Here is a 17,019-nt window from a genome sequence, read left to right on the forward strand (position 1 = left end):
AATCGAAGGAACGATCAAGGACAAAATGTTGGTCGGGGAAACCAGCAGAATCATGGACGGCAAGATGGCCAAAATAATAACCAAAATTGGAATAACTTTCAGGGTGACAATTATCGTCGATGTGACTGTCGTATCTGCCATGGGGATCATTGGCAGGATACATGTCCCAATAGAAACCGTGGTCAAGGGAATGGAGACAACCGCGCACCTCGAATTGCGAATGCTGTTCAGGGTGAGGAAGATGACCAACAGTTGGTGCAATGCAGATGATGAGTGCAGTAAAGGTCACAACTGTTGCGGAACCTACAACATGCAAAGAATTGATGTACTTGGAACTTCTGCTCAACGGGAGACTTACCAAGGCATTGGTAGACACTGGTGCCACACACAACTTCATCTCGCGTGAAGAAGCGAAACGGATGGGATTACAGTGGGAACGGAAAGAGAGCCGCATGAAAGCGGTTAATTCAGAGGCTAAGGCCATCTACGGCGTCGCTCAGGATGTACCAGTGCGGATTCATAACTGGTCAGGAAGGATCGCGTTATCAGTCGCACCTATGGATGATTTTAAAGTCATCCTCGGGATGGAATTTTTGAGAAGCAACAAGGCAGTGCCGATACCCCACCTCAATGTTGTTAGCTTTGAGAGTGAGAGTCAGCCTTGCATGGTTATTGTGATGGCGGGAAAGCCCTGCGAGCGCTTGGTGTCTGCGCTCCAGTTGAAAAGAGGCATGAAAAGTGGTGACGAGACTTTTCTTGTCACAATCCGCGCTACGGATGAGGCAGAAGAAGCTGTGGATGTCCCAAAAGCCTTAGCACCAGTATTGAAGGAGTTTGACGATGTTATGCCCACCGAGATGCCGAAGAAGCTACCTCTGAGGCGTGAGGTAGATCATCAGATTGAATTAATACCAGGTGCACAGCCACCCGCAATGGCTCCTTATCGCATGGCAATTCCTGAGCTGCAGGAATTACGCAGACAATTGGATGACATGCTCGAAGCAGGAATCATCCAACCATCCAAAGCTCCCTTTGGAGCGCCCATGCTCTTTCAAGCAAAACATGATGGGTCGAAGCGGTTGTGCGTCGACTATAGGGCACTGAACAAAATGATGGTGAAGAATAAGTACCTTCTCCCTTTGATCGCGGACTTGTTTGATCAACTTGGAAAGGCTAAGGTCTTCTCTAAGTTGGATTTAAGATCTGGCTACTGGCAAGTCAGAGTTGCAGAAGGGGATGAGCCAAAAACTACCTGTGTAACGCGATATGGGGCATTCGAATTCCTGGCCATGCCCTTTGGCTTGACGAACGCGCCCGCTACCTTTTCAACCTTAATGAATAAGATCTTCTACCCGCACCTTGACAAGTTTGTCGTCATGTACTTGGATGACATAGTAATGTATAGTGACTCGATGGAGCAGCATGTTCAGCACCTTCATATTGTGTTTCAGACTCTGAAGGACCACAAGTTATATGTCAAGCGAGAGAAGTGCCTATTCGGCCAGAAGGAAATCCATTTCCTGGAGCATATTGTGGGAGGATGCACTCTCAAAATGGATCATAAGAAGATTGAAGCTATTCAAGCATGAGAGCCACCCTCTAAGGTTCCTGAGTTGCGCTCTTTCTTGGGGCTTGCAAATTATTACCGACGCTTCATCAAGGGATACTCTCAGATTGCGGCTGCGCTCACAGATCGGTTGAAGAAAGACAGACCATGGCTATGGTCTGATGGCTGCCAGAAGGCTTTTAATGGGTTAAAACATGCCTTGACAGAGGAGCCAGTGCTAAAGTTGCCTGACTATCGGCAACCATTTGAAGTGCAGACCGATGCGTCTGACTTTGTCATTGGTGGGGTGTTGCTCCAAGAAGGACATCCTATCACATTTGAAAGCAGGAAGTTGAACGATGCTGAACGTCGATACACGGTGCACGAGCGCGAGATGTTGGCAGTCGTGCATTGTCTCCGCACCTGGAGACACTATCTTTTGGGGTCGCAGTTTGTTGTGTGCACTGACAACGTTGCGACAAGCTACTTCCAAACTCAGAAGAAGCTGAGTTCAAGGCAAGCGCGTTGGCAAGATTGCTTGGCAGAATTTGATATGGTCCTCGAGTATAAGCCAGGCAGGACCAATGTTGTGGCCGATGCCTTGAGTCGAAAGGCAAAACTTGCAGCTTTGCTCGCTTGGGAGGGCAGTGTGAGCCAACCGACGAGCGATCTTCTTGAACAGGTGCGAGAAGCTTTGAAAAGTGACCCAATGGCTCAACAATTGATTGCATTAGTGAAGGAAGGAAAGACGCGGAGATTCTGGCTAGATGATGGGTTGCTCCGCACTGAGGGCGATCGTCTATATGTTCCGCGACAAGATATCTTGAGGAGGCGCTTGATGCATGAGTGCCACGATACTACTTGGGCTGGTCACCCAGGGCAACAAAGGACGTTGGCATTGTTGGAACGCGCATTCTACTGGCCGCAGATGCGCGATGACGTAGATGCTTATGTACGGACTTGCTTGATTTGCCAACAAGACAAGCCCATCAATCAGAGACCCAGTGGACTACTGGAGCCCCTACCTGTGCCTAGCCATCCGTGGGAGTGCATAACCAAGGACTTCATTGTAAGCTTGCCGAAAGCACAAGGTTGCAGTTCGATCTACGTGGTTGTGGATAGGTTCTCGAAGTATGCTATCTTTGTACCTGCCCCTGCCACCTGCTCAGCCGCAGATACTGCAAAGCTATTCGTGCATAACATAATTAAGCATTGGGGAATTCCAGAGAGCATCGTCAGTGATCGTGATGCACGCTTCACTGGCAAGTTTTGGCGATAAGTGTTTCGCTTAATGGAGACGAACTTGCATTTTAGCACAAGTTTCCACCCCAAACCGACAGACAGACAGAGAGAATAAATGGCATGCTGGAGGAATACATGTGGCACTTTGTTAGTGCCAACCAAAGGGATTGGGTAGATTTACTTGATGCGGCTCAATTCTGCTATAACCTTCAAAAGAGCGAATCATCCGACCATAGTCCATTTGAAGGCGCAACTGGACAACAGCCGTAGACTCCACACTCCCTTGCTGCGCGAAGACGTGGAAAAGCACCTTATGCATACCAGTTTGTCAGGAACTGGCAAGATCAGACAGAGTTGGCGAAGGTATATCAAAACAAGGCAACCAAGCGCATGAAGAAATGGGCAGATGAGAAGCGTCGCCCAGCAGAATTTTGAGTTAGAGACAAAGTGTTGGCCAAGCTCTTTCCTGATCGCACAACTATCTTTCAGGGCCACCACTGAGGCCTTATTCGCAAATATGATGGTCCCTTCACCATTATCAAACGTGTGGGAAACTTGGCGTATCGACTGGACTTGCCAACAAACTTTCAAGTGCATCCGGTATTCCACATATGCAACTTGAATCCATTCCACGAAGACGAAGGAGATCCTCAATGGAGCATGCCTCAACGTGCCCCGATCCCGCAGCGAGCCCCTTCAACAGTCAGTGTACCAGACAGAGATCCAGATATCGTCCTCAACCATTCTAACAACTATCTAGGGGAAGTCAAAAAGTACTTAGTGCAGTGGAAGGGATTGCTTGAATGTGAAGCCACCTGGGAGAAGGCCAGCAGCATGTTCCAGCATCGACAGCTTGTAGAAGACTACCATGAACAATTGGCGTCGAGGACGGCGCCAACTTAGGTGGGGGAGCATGTTCCGGACCGCCATGTTTTTCACCTTTTTGCTATGATGTATATACCTCTTTGGCACTCTAGAGTGCCCCACAAGGCCTTACGGCCTAAGAACTCCGTGTATTCGGACCCTCTCTCCCCCTCTTGATGTACTTTGCTTTCAAGTATCTATAAAGAATCTTTTTGCATCCTTGTCTCTTTGCTCTCTTTGTGTTTGGGCATACGCGTACTCTTGCTTTCGCTCGTACGCGTGTGTTGTGTGTTCTTGTGCACTCAAAAGGCCTGCCTTTGGTGTTTGTGATTGCTCGAAGCTGCATCACGGGGGCCTTCTCTTCTAAGTCCGTGACACTAGTTAACCCACGGAGTTTTGGGACCCGGTCAATCTGCTTCAGCTCAATTAAACCCGCATTTATTAATACTGATTTCTTGGCTCCGACATCAATTTGTTGTGCATGTGTCGCTGCACCTGACAGCCACGCATCATTCTAAGATAGCCTATCAATCGTCAGGCGTTGAGATCAGGTGCAATCACATTCCACAAATGCACCTGATCACCCTCCATTTGCTCAGCCTATACAGATTGCGACTGATCCATTTTTTTTCAACAGCTGATGAATGGCTGCTAAGTGCAGCGGCGCACACGCTTTTGTGCAATGTGGTTGATTGCACCTGATGGGTGTCAACGGGGTGGGTTTAGCCGGATCAGACTCATAACAAACCCTATAGGGTTTGGGTATGGTGACAAATAAGAAGACCCAATTAAGATCTGAGTTCGGACCTGAAGGTTCAATTAATACATGGACTCAAGTATAGTTTGTGAAATTTTATACCAGACCTACGCCCGACCCGAGTTTCGATTAAGACCCATAATTTTTAATGTAAAAATAATAAAAAAATATTATTTTATCAGGTATGGTTCGGATCTAGTTCATGTAGTTCTTATCGGGTCCGAGTATGGATTATCTTATAGTAGACTCGATTAGACCCGGATCTGAACTCGATACCATACCCAAAAATCTGATTTAAGTCTGGTTCAAACCGGGTCTGAACCAAACCCTACCCATTTATACCCTAGGCACAAGTCATGCTCAAAACATGACAATAACAACTGTTGGGGTCGTCTTGCACCTGCCTTGCACGTGAAGTCTGAATTCAATGAAAGTGTGTGCCACGTGATACAATACCAGTAATGGGCAGGGAAATCGGACCCACAGGGTCCGCATAGCATTTCTCTTAGATTATGCAGCAAGGTGCATGGGTGCCTTTAACGGATGGGCCATTAAGGGTTTGGGTGTTTGTGACTCCACCTAGACTTTACCTCGCTAGAGGGCCATTAAGTGACTCAATTCTCAGTGAGAGTTCCTGATCACCATAAAAAGAAAAAAAGGGATTATATGGAGCATGCATGTGTTTAACTTTATATATCAAAGTGTTAGCATACTAGTAAAGCATTGGTTCGATCGGTGATGTGTGGTGGGAGCATGACATGTGATGGACAACGCTATCATTGTTGATGCAATGATATATGGTGGCACAAATGTGAAGTACTTTGATTAAGCAGTGCCAATAGATCAGAGGATATCACCTTTGAAGATTTGGTTAAGTACCTCTCGACTTGGATAAGTTCTCACGTGTAGCATTTGGTGCACACAGAAGGTGCGTGTGAGTTATGACTAATTCTCCTAGGGATCACCTTAGGTGTTTCCAACCGAGTATGGTGATTCGGGGATAGGCGAATGAATGCCTAAGCGTCGATGAGTGATTTGGGTGGCGTTGCTCACTAGGACATTCTGCTATCAACTAGCCGCAAGGCTGAGCAGTCTTGGGAATAACTTTCTCCCATCTATTGACATATCTGCAAGGCCTTTCTATTGAAGCTTTTAGGAGGTCACGTCGCAACTTGAGAGATGCAATGTTGTTGATGGATTTCAGTTGTGTTCAGAGGAGTGTGAGAGTCGCCCCTTAGTGGAACTTGGACAATGACCCCTTTGTACCTTAAGTGGCTATGTGCTTGAAAAGATACATAGAGCCAGTGGCTTGGGCCAAGCAGTTACACATGGAGTGATATGTATGAACTTTTACTTAGGCAGCTATGCATGAGGTGGTGTGCAGTGTAAATGATGGTTTAACACATGAACATGAGTTTGTGCGAGGCCTTTGGCCATTAGGCTAGCCAGACCAGGCAGTCTGGCATTGCACAGACTTAGAAAATTCTATTCCCGTGACAATGGTATCAGAGCAAAAAGATTCATGGTGACCATGCCTTTGGGTTAGTGCAATACTGTAAGAAGGTAGTGTTATTTAGAAGAGTCCAAGAAGTTGGTTTATTGTGTATGTGTATTTGTACAATTGAAGCATAGTTAACCGAGCGTAGAAGAAAGTTATTGGCAGGGTGGTATGGGTCATCTAGTCGATGTTAAGCAGAAGCACAAGGTTGTTGCTCAGTTGGCTAAGAAAACATGGGTAAGTTAAGATTTTTATCAGTTGTGTGTGAAGCTCGTAGATGGAGCATGGTGTTTTCCTTTTGCACGACATAAAAAGTGCACATTGAATTTGGCTGGATGGATTTACACCTTCGAGTATGGGAGACTCACCTTTTGAGCAAAGATGCTTTTGTGTTGGTTCCTTATGTTTGGCAGTTCCTCTTTGGATTGTGCATGTAGAAGAAGTCATTGTTCTTAGCTCATCGATTTGGTTCTTGCAGGAACATGTTTACTGGCTCCGGAGGTGAGTTGCAGTGTGCTGGCTCTAAAAGTGAGTTTCAATGTTGCCTTTGTTTGCACGACTGGGCATGAAGACTGCTTTGAAGGATCATTGCAGGGTGTTATGCGAGTAAGCATCCCCCACTTGAGGACTAGTTTGGACCATTGAAAGTTGTAAAGTTTGGGGCCTTAAGAGGTGGTTGCTCTTCTCTGCAAGGACCATAAAGGGCTTAGAATTTTCCTTGCTGGGATTGAAGGTGCCCCAACCATGAGTATAAAGCCGACAAAGATTGTCGTTCGAGTAAGGATATCCCTCTTATGTATGAGACTATATTGGGGTTCCATGAGGAAAGAATGCTTGATTGATTGAGGTAGCGAAAAGACTATTGTCGAAGTAACTTGAGGTGTGTTGAGGAATGCGATTTGGCGTGTTGAAGGTTACAGTGCTGGCAAGTTGAAATCAATACAAGTTAAAGAGGATAAAGAAAAGAAAAACCAAAGATAAGTGTAATAGAAAATTGACAATTAGAAGTGAAGACTATTCTTACCTGCACCAACATTGTCGAGGAAGACAATGGCTTGGGTGGGGGAAAATGCTCTGAACTGAGCCTTTAGGATGATGCATGTGCAGTGTTGAGCTCTATTGAATAAAAAATGCATCGAGTATAGGAATGTGCGATATGCGTTAGTTTGATCGGTGACATGCGGTGGTAGCATGACATGTGATGGACAATAGTATTGTCATTAATGCAACGATATATGGCAATACAAACGTACAATATTTTGGTTAAGATGTGCTAGTGGATCAAATGATGTTGCCTTTAGAGATTTGGTTAAGTACCTCTCGACTTGGATAAGTTTTCACATGTAGCATTTGGTGTGCACAAGAGGGGTGCATATGGGTTAGAGCTAATTCTCTCAGGGATCACCTTATGTAAAACCCGAGATTCTTCTTTGGCAAATAAAATGAATAAATGATGAACTTTATGTGCATTTATGACATGAGAACAATTTCTTAATTTTTTAAAAATTCTTGAAATTCTTAATTTTCTTATTTTTTTTTTATTTTGAATTATTATAAAATTAAGTTTCAAGTTATGAAGAACATTGCAAGCATAATTATAAAATTTAAAATATGTGAAGTAAACAAGAAAGTAAATGATTTTAAGATTTTTAGATTATGGATATTGGATTTGGATATAAATCATAGCATTCAGATTTAGATTAAATATGAATTTGAACCTTAAATTAGGTAGTAGATTTAACTCATGATATTTGGATCTAACCTAATTAGGTTGGATATAATCCATGACATTTGGATCTAATTAGAAATGGATTAGGTTGAACATAACTCAAGATATTTGGATCCAATCTCATTGGATTAGACCCATGAGGTGGGACGCTTTGAACAATGTCATTATTGTTTTAGAAAAAAATTTGGCTGATCAGTGCCTTACCTATTAAATCAAAGTTGACTTCAATGTTTCTCATTTCGAGGGCATCAAAATCGACTATCTACATATCCAAATTGGTGTTGATTTGAGCATTTTATCATCGATCAAAGTTTATGCATAATTGTAGGTTAAAAATTAATATTTTTTGGCATCGACTAAATTTTCTTATTAATCTGTGTGTGTACGATTAAATCTAAGACCACCACGATGATCTATGTTTAAGGGCTATCAAATCAATTATTTAAACATTGAATTCTATTGAATCTTTGGGTCTATAGGCCTCTCGAAAGACATGATCCAGGTGTGGATCATAGTGACAAACACTTTTATCGGCAAAATCTTATTTTTCAAAAATTCATAATAAATTAAAAAAATTATAAATGTTTGCACAAAAAAATATGTATAAATAAAATATAATATATAATAATATAAATAAATAAATAAATAATAATTTAAATCCATGTTCAAGTGTGTCAAAATTATCAAATATACACTCATTGACACATGATAAAATAAATATGCAGGTTATGGTAAACCTCTCTTACTGTGCTTGTTGGTTACGATAAAAGAGGGTAACCTATGCTGGTTATGATAACCACCCTTGCAGGTTACAGTAAAAGAGGATAACATGTGTTGGTTATGGTAAAGGAGGGTAACTTGTGTTGGTTGCAGTAAATCAATCACGCATCACTCTAACTCCTAAGCAGTTATCCATGTCGTGACTGGTACCCATAAAGTAGGAAGGCAAGGAGCATGGAGGTGATTACAAATACAGATGGCATCCATCCAGCAAAAACAATATCCATGATGAAATAACTTCCATCATGGGATGCTAAACTTAAGGAAAAAACTCTATAAAAGAGAAAAGTTACGTAAGTTCAAGGAGAGAAAAAAAGGAAGGGATAGAGAAAAGGAAAAAGCAAATTGCTAAAGTGATAGTGAATTTAAGGAAGCCCAAGAAGACACGAGGATTCAATCAACTTTCAAGCCCTCATCTTCTTCTCCCTTTATCTTTCTTTTTTCTTCTTCTTCTCACTTGTAATCTAAGCTCTGGGAATCAGAGGCTACTGTAAAAGTGAAGAGATCTCGAAATAAAGTTTAAACTTTCTATATCTTAATTTGAATATTAAAAAAATCAACGCTCCAGTTTGGCATGCTCGGTGGGACATTTGCTTGCTTCTCATCTCCCTCTAAGAACTACAACAATGGTGGGAAGAAACAAGAGACCGAAAATCAAGTTGGTGCTTGCGAGCCAATTAAATTGCACCAATACTTTGCCTACTCCTACATACAAGAGCCCTTTTACTAAAAGCAAAGCCAGAGCCATATCGACGTCTTTTGATAGCTTGGAAGGCTTAGCCTTGAAATTTGATGCATCTCCAAAGAGAAAAATGCTGAAAAATATTTTCACTATAGTGAAAAATGAGATGCCAAAAGGCTCTCCTATGCAAAGAAAGCTGAAAGGCTCATCTTTTTCACCAAAGAACGAGATGCCAAAAGGCTCTTTTATGCAAAGGATGCTGAAAGGCTCTTCTTTTTCACCAAAGAACGAGATGCTGAAAGGCTCTCCTACGCAAAAGATGCTGAAAGGCTCCTCTTTTTCACCGAAGAACGAGATGCCGAAAGACTCTCCTACGCAAAGGATGCTGGAAGGCTCCCATTTTTCACAAAAAAAAGAGATGTTGAAAGGTTCTCCTATGCAAAGGATATCGAAAGACTCCTCTCTTTTATCCAAAAATGAAAAGTCGAAAGACTCGCCTATAAAGTGGATACCAAAGAGCTCCTACATATTTTCAAAGAAAAGGATATCGAAAGGTTTCCCTTACATTCAAGAAAAGATACATAAAAGTCATTTCCTTAACATAAAAGAAGAAAATAGTTAGACTTTGGCGGTTCCAAAAAAATATGTTCCTTAAGAAAGAGATTTCTCAAAAATGCATCTGGTGTTATGTCTCCTATGGTGATGCAAGAAGGGAAATCAACATCAATGCTGGTAAAGGTGATATCACCAACCAGCCAAACCCCTTTAACACATGTGTCAGCACAGAGGTCATCACTGGTTGGAAAGATAATATCACCAACCAACCAGAACTTACCCATACAAAAAAGGGTAATGTCATGAGCTTAAAAGATGACATCACCAACAAGCCAAAACTTTTTTTCAATAAAGCTGACATCACCTATCAACCAAAGCTTAGAGGTGACATCACCTAAGGCAAATGTGACATCACCAACCAGCCAAAGTTCTCCAAGAGAAAAAGTGACATCACTCAAAGCAAATGTAACATCATCAACCAGTCAAGTCTCTGTAGCAATTGTGCTGGAAAAAGTGACATCACTTAAAGCAAAGGTGACATCACCAACCAGCCAAGTCTCTGCATCACTTGTGCTAGAAAAAGTGGCATCACCTAAAGCAAAGGTGATATCACCAACCAGCCAAGTCTCTGCAGCACTTGTGCTAGAAAAAGTGACATCACCTAAAGCAAAGGTGACATCACCAACCAACCAAGTCTCTACAGCACTTGTGCTAAAAAAAGTGACATCACCTAAAGCAAAGGTGACATCACCTGCAACACTTGTGCTAAAAAAAGTGACATCACCCAAAGCAAAGGTGACATCACCAACCAACCAAACTTTATCAGCACCTGTGTCAGCATAGATGAGATCATAAGTTGGAAATATGATGTCATCTATAAGCCAAAGCCATGTAACTTCTGGCTAGAGAATAATGACATCATCAACCAGCCAAAGTGTTACAACACTTATGTACAAAGTGATGACATCACCTACTTGCCAAAGTCTCTCAACGCCTGCACAATTGGAGGTACCATGTAAGGATACATTAACTGGCAAAAATTTCCATCCCATGCCTTATTTTACTCCTAGTCAGCCATGTAAAAAAGAATTTTGGAAAAATACTCCTACATCTGAATATTCAAACCCACTATTTGAAGAAGATCCAATCTCACTTCCAAATAGTCCAGTAGCAGTGTTTGTTATGATGGCTGGAGCAGAGCAAATAGTGACCCCAGAAGAGCAATTGGCATTACTCAGGAAAAAATTAAAAGAGAAAGAACTTGAAATAAATGCTTTGCTTAGTAAAGTAATAGAAAAAGAAGGAACACCAAATCCTCTTCATGCATCATCATCAGTATCACAATCCAGAGGAGGATCCTTCCTTATAGAGGAAAGGTTCTTAGAAGAGCTCAATAGAAAATTTGAGCAATTTAAGGTAACAATGACTTCTAGACCTTCTTAAAGTTATTCTAAACCATATACAGAACATGTGAATAAGGTCCCTTATCCTCTAAATTATCAACCCTCAGTCTTTAAGAGATTTAATGGGTTGGGGTATCCAAGAGAACACTTAGCCCACTTCATAGCCCAATGTGGGGACACAAGAAATAACGAAGATTATTGTTTAAGACACTTTGTCTTGTCCTTGGAAGGACCTGCATTTACTTGGTATAGCCATTTAAGTCCACACTCGATAATGAGTTGAGAAGAAATGCTGGATAAATTCTTGGCTAGGTTTTATAGTCAACAAAGAATCATTGCTACCTCTGATTTAGTGGAAACTAAGCAAAGACCAAATGAATCAGTCATGAACTTTATATTCAGATGGAGAGATATGGTTGTCTTATGTGAAGAGCAATTGATGGAAGCACGAGTGGTAAAGATGTGTATGAAAAACTTGCAACCATTTATCTCATGTTGCATGATGTCAAAAGAACCAAAAACATTTAATGAACTCTCAGACAATGCTTAAAACATTGAAAGGACCTAAGATAGGTCTAAGATAAATACTAATAAAAAGAGAAAAAATACTCACAATAAGGGTAATGCATATTGCAATGTGGCTGAAACAGTGTCGAATCTCAAACCAAAGGTTAGTGAACCTAAGAATGAAAAGAATAAAGACACCAAAGATGATGGTAACAAGAAAGATAGTAAAGAGGGTAAGGTCAAGACTTTCTTGGAAGAAAAGTTAAAGAAGTACTCTTTTAATGATGATGATATAAAAGAGATTTTGAAGTACATGTTAGTGATGAAAATGGTTGAGTTTCCAGAGTGCAAGAGACCAAGGGAAGTGAAACAGATAAACAGTCTAAGTATTATAAATATCATCGTCTTACTAGTCACAAGACAAGATTATTTTGTTCTAAAGGACTTATATTCAAGACAAAATCAATAAAAAAGAGTTAAGCTTGGAAATATGGGCACCATCAAAAGAGGAAGTATCAGCAAATATGACCACCATATAATTTGGTTCACTTCATCCAATAGACTTGCCACAAGATACACTGGCTAAACCAATTCTACCTCTTGATGCCTAAACAACTCCTCTCTCTGAACTTCAAATAATAATAGAACCAGATTCTTTAGTAACACAACAAGTTCAAATGAATAGAGATTGTTGTTGGGATTTTAACTCATACTATGAGAGTTCTGGTACTACTTCATATACAGAGGATGAGTTGGCTGATGGGTATGGCAACAATCCAAGGTGTATAACATGTGCCCAAAAGTTGCAAGACTAAGAGCGTGACCGTGCTTGGATTGAAGAAAGTCAAAAATAAAATTTTGAACCCATCGTACCTACAGAGTGGGGAGAAGAATTTGAAATTGAAATGGTGCCTCACAATGTAAAGATTGAAGAAATTCAAGCAAAAGATGAAGGATCAAAATCCGTAGCACTATACAATCATATCGATGTGGTTGAAGTAGGAGCTATGGAACTAAGGTCAAGTAGACAATTGCTAAAAAGTGAAACACCTACTCATCAACCAATTCAAGAAGAAAGGCAACATCGAAGGGTGTCTGCCTATAGTTCATGAAAATGTTGATGCATCTGCCAAGTATAATGTTACCGCTCATCTCAAAAAGATACTGGCATTATTAAGTGTATATGATGCCTTCATGTTATCTCCTGAGATACGTCAATCGTTAATACAAGCACTTAGTTAGCCATAGTGCTATATGACAGAAATTAAAGAAAATGGTGATGAACCTGTTGGAAAGATATTAAGTTGTTTTGCCTGCCTATGATTTTCTGAAAAAGATTTCCAAAATGTTAAGAAACCCCAAAATCGACCTCTATTTGTCACAGGAACAGTTGAATCACAAAGCACTTCCCGAATCATGATTGATTTCGGATCCAAAGTAAACCTCCTCTCTTCAAAATTCTTATCAGATCTTGGATTTTCTGTGGGGTAGTTGATGAGATCCAAACTCATGATACAAGGGTTTAATCAAGATGGTCAAAAATCCCTTGGGGCTATTGAACTTAAATTAACCATTGGAGAGCTCTCATCAATGGTTAAATTTCATGTCATTAATGTTACCACATCATATAATGAACTTTTAGGAAGACCATAGATATATGATAATGGAGTGGCGACATCTTCACTACATCATTGTTTCAAATTTCTTAAAAATGAAGTCATGAAAACATAGAAGGTTGATCCTAACCCATTTTTTTGGAATTGAAGAAGACTTTGTTGATGTAAAGTTCTATGAAATTGCCTCCTCATTGATAAAAGAAACCTCATTATCTAAAAATACAATGAGTGCAGTTTGTCTATTGACTGATATGGATAAAGAAATGGTTCAGTCTCCAGCCATAATGATCCTTCCAAGAAGAAAGAAAGATAAGATAATTTACTTCATAAAATAAAATAAAAATACTGCAATAAGAGATATACAATGCCCCCAAAAAGAAGAAGTGTATCAGCAAGTTAAAATACCTACTTAAAAATATAGTCAAAATGCTAGAAAGATGATGCAGAAGATGGGATATGACCTTGATAAACCTCAAGGCTTAAAGGCTAGAGGAATAATTGAGCCTGTAGAATCTTATCTTAGACCTAGAGAAAAAGCGATCTTAGCCAAAGATGGAGTCTTGAATAAAAAAGGTAAAATGAGAATAGGGTATCAACAGACCATCATGTTGGAAAAGAAATATGGAGTACATCACATCTCTGCAGATGATACAAAGGAGGATAGAGAGTTTATTCAAGAACAACTAGCACCTCCTAGCATCAAAGATGGAACATAGGCAATAATTGATAAATTACAAGAAGTAAACCTTGGCACAAAAGAAGATCCAAAGATTACCTTTATAAGTTCATCTCTAACAGAAACAGAAGTGGAGCAATATATTGCATTACTAAAGAAATTTCAAGATATGTTTGTGTGGTCTTATCAAGATATGCTAGGATTATATGCAAATATTACAATGCATCGATTATCAGTTTTACCACGTAAAAAGCTGATTAAATAAACCCAATGAAGAATGAGACCAGAACTCGCTGAGAAAGTCAAAATTAAAATTAGAAAGTTGATTGCAGTAGGTTTTATCTGTGAAGTCAAATATCCTATTTGGTTGGCAAATATTATGCCTGTAAGAAAGAAAAATGGCCAAATTAGGATTTGTGTTGACTTCAGGGATCTAAATGTTGCATGCTCAAAGGATGACTTTCCACTTCCAATTACTAAATTACTTGTGAATGATTTAACAAAATACCAAATCTTATCTTTTATAGATGGATTTTCAGGGTATAACCAAATCAAGATGCATCCAGGCGATGAAGTGTTGACAATGTTTCGAACACCAATAAGTATATTATGTTATACAATTATGCCTTTTGGATTAAAAAATACAGGTGCAACTTATCAGCGTAGAATGCAAGTAATATTTGATGACATGTTTCTTCAAAATTGTTGAGTGCCATGTTGATGACTTGGTTGTCAAATTTGTAGATAAAGATGATCATATTGCTCATCTGCGTAGAGTTTTATGTAGACTTCGTGGGATGAAGCTCTGAATGAACCCATCAAAATATGCTTTTAGAGTAAATTCAAGAAAATTTCTTGGCTTTATTGTTCGACATAGAGGTATTGAAATTGATCCAATTAAAATAAAAGCTATTATGTACATGCCTCCACCAAGAACCATAAAAGAATTAAGAAGTTTGCAAGGACAATTAGCTTATATCAGAAGATTTATATCTAATCTTGCTGGTAGGTGTCAATCCTTCTCATATGTGACAAAAAAGGGGTCCCATTTGTATGGGATCAGTCATGCCAAATTCATTTGATGCCATAAAAAATACTTGCTATCACCTCCAGTGTTGTCAGCTCTTATTAAAGGGTGACCTCTTATCCTATATATTACATCATTGGATAAATCAATGGGTGCACTTCTTGCCCAACAAAATAACAAGGAGCATGAGAATGCTCTATATTACCTTAGTCAAGTTCTGCTAGACGCAGAAACTCAATATTCAACAATTGAAAAGTATTGCTTAGCACTAGTGTTTGCCACTCAAAAGCTTAGGTACTACTTACTCGCACATGAGATTCAACTAATCTCTAAAATAGGCCCCCTTAAGCATTTTCTCTAAAAAATAGTCTTGTCTGATAGATTTGCAAAATGGGCAATGATGTTATCAGAATTTAGCATTTCCTTTGTTTACCAAAAGGTAATAAAGGGGCAAGCATTGACGAATTTTCTTGCTGACCATCCAGTCCCAAACAATTCACCTTTATGTGATCTACCAGATGAAGATGTGTTAATTGTAGAAGAAAAGTTTTCATGGAAATTGTATTTTGATGGGGCATCACAAAACAACAAAGTTGGAGTTGGCGTAGTATTTATTACGCCCGAAAACACTATGATACCCCATGAATATACAATTCTTACCTCTTGTTCTAATAATGAGGCTAAGTATATTGCTCTCGCTTTAGGATTATCAATTGCAGGTACCATGGAAATAAAGAAACTTGAAGTTTATGGTGATTCACAGTTGGTAATCAATCAATTGAAAGGCATATATGAGGTTTGAAAACCCACTATTGTGCCTCATTACTTAAAAGTAAAAGGTTTATAGAATATTTTTGATGAAGTCAACATTACTTATATACTGAGAAGTTTTAATTCTCAGGCAGATGCACTTGCAAAGTTAGCAACATCATTTGATATTAGCAAGGAAATACAAGAAAAAGTCTCGGTGGCATTGTATCGCACATTACCAAAAGATCAAGAAATATAAATTCCATAACCAAGTCAGCAACATGTTCCTAATGCATCTGTGAACATCATCACTTATGTGGATGACACAGACCTGAGTGATGTTGCTAGAAAACAACTTATTTGGAAATTGCATTATAAAGCAATAAATGTGCAAGGAGGATATGCTGGCATCATCCTATCTGGGGTAAAAGAGTATTTACATACCTTCACTCTCATGAGCAATAGATTTCCCTTCAGCAAGCTATGAGGCATTAATAGTAGGATTAAAAATGGCTGCAAAAAAAAAAAATTCAGTGTCTCATCATCCATGGAGATTATCAAGTCAAAAGGGCACACATCGATGCTTTAAATGGCATTAAATGACCGCAATTTACCATATATCATAGGATATTCAAAGAACTAGCAGATTCATTTGATATCCTAACTTTTGGTATAAATGACCCGATTTCACTTTATCAAGCTCTACAATTAGCTTGATATACCAAAAAGGCATCGATTCTAGAAGAAGTTGAATTCTAGATAAGCATAGGAACTTAAACAGTCCTATTCAGGATGTATAATTATATGCCAATACCATTTTTGCCTCATTTCATGCCAAGACATATTGAACATGAAGGCAATATAATGGGGCAATGTAAACACCCCAAATTTTTCAAAGTTTCAAAATGTTTCCTTTTTGCCCCTAGCACCCACCTGAGTCAGTCAGAAGGGGTAATTGAGTAAATTTCTAATCATTTCTCGAATTCACTTCCTTGTGAAAGATTCAAAATCCAAATTCATTTTTTGTACTTGATTCAACCTCGGATCCAGATCAGATATCCAAATCAAATTCTGAGCCCAGATCTTCTAAAAATCTAAAATTAATTTTCTGTATTGGCTCAGGTATTTCATCCAGATTCAATCTCCATTTGGATCCATTCCTCTCATGTTTCCTTAGTTTGAGATCCAAACTCGATATTTGCTCAAAAACTCAGATCCAGATCCATTTTGAAACCCAATTTTTAAAATTAATTCTGCCATTTCGCCAAACTCTCCTTTTGTAAAATCCTCAAAATTTCAAATTCAATATTTTCGTAATTTTTTTAAAAACCTCATATGGATCCCATCTCTTAAATCCCTCGTATTTTTCTTTGTATTTTAGATTTTC

The sequence above is a fragment of the Nuphar pumila genome, chromosome 12 (assembly GCF_984573655.1).
Source record: "Nuphar pumila chromosome 12, dmNupPumi1.hap1.1, whole genome shotgun sequence".
In the NCBI taxonomy this organism is placed as follows: Eukaryota; Viridiplantae; Streptophyta; class Magnoliopsida; order Nymphaeales; family Nymphaeaceae; genus Nuphar; species Nuphar pumila.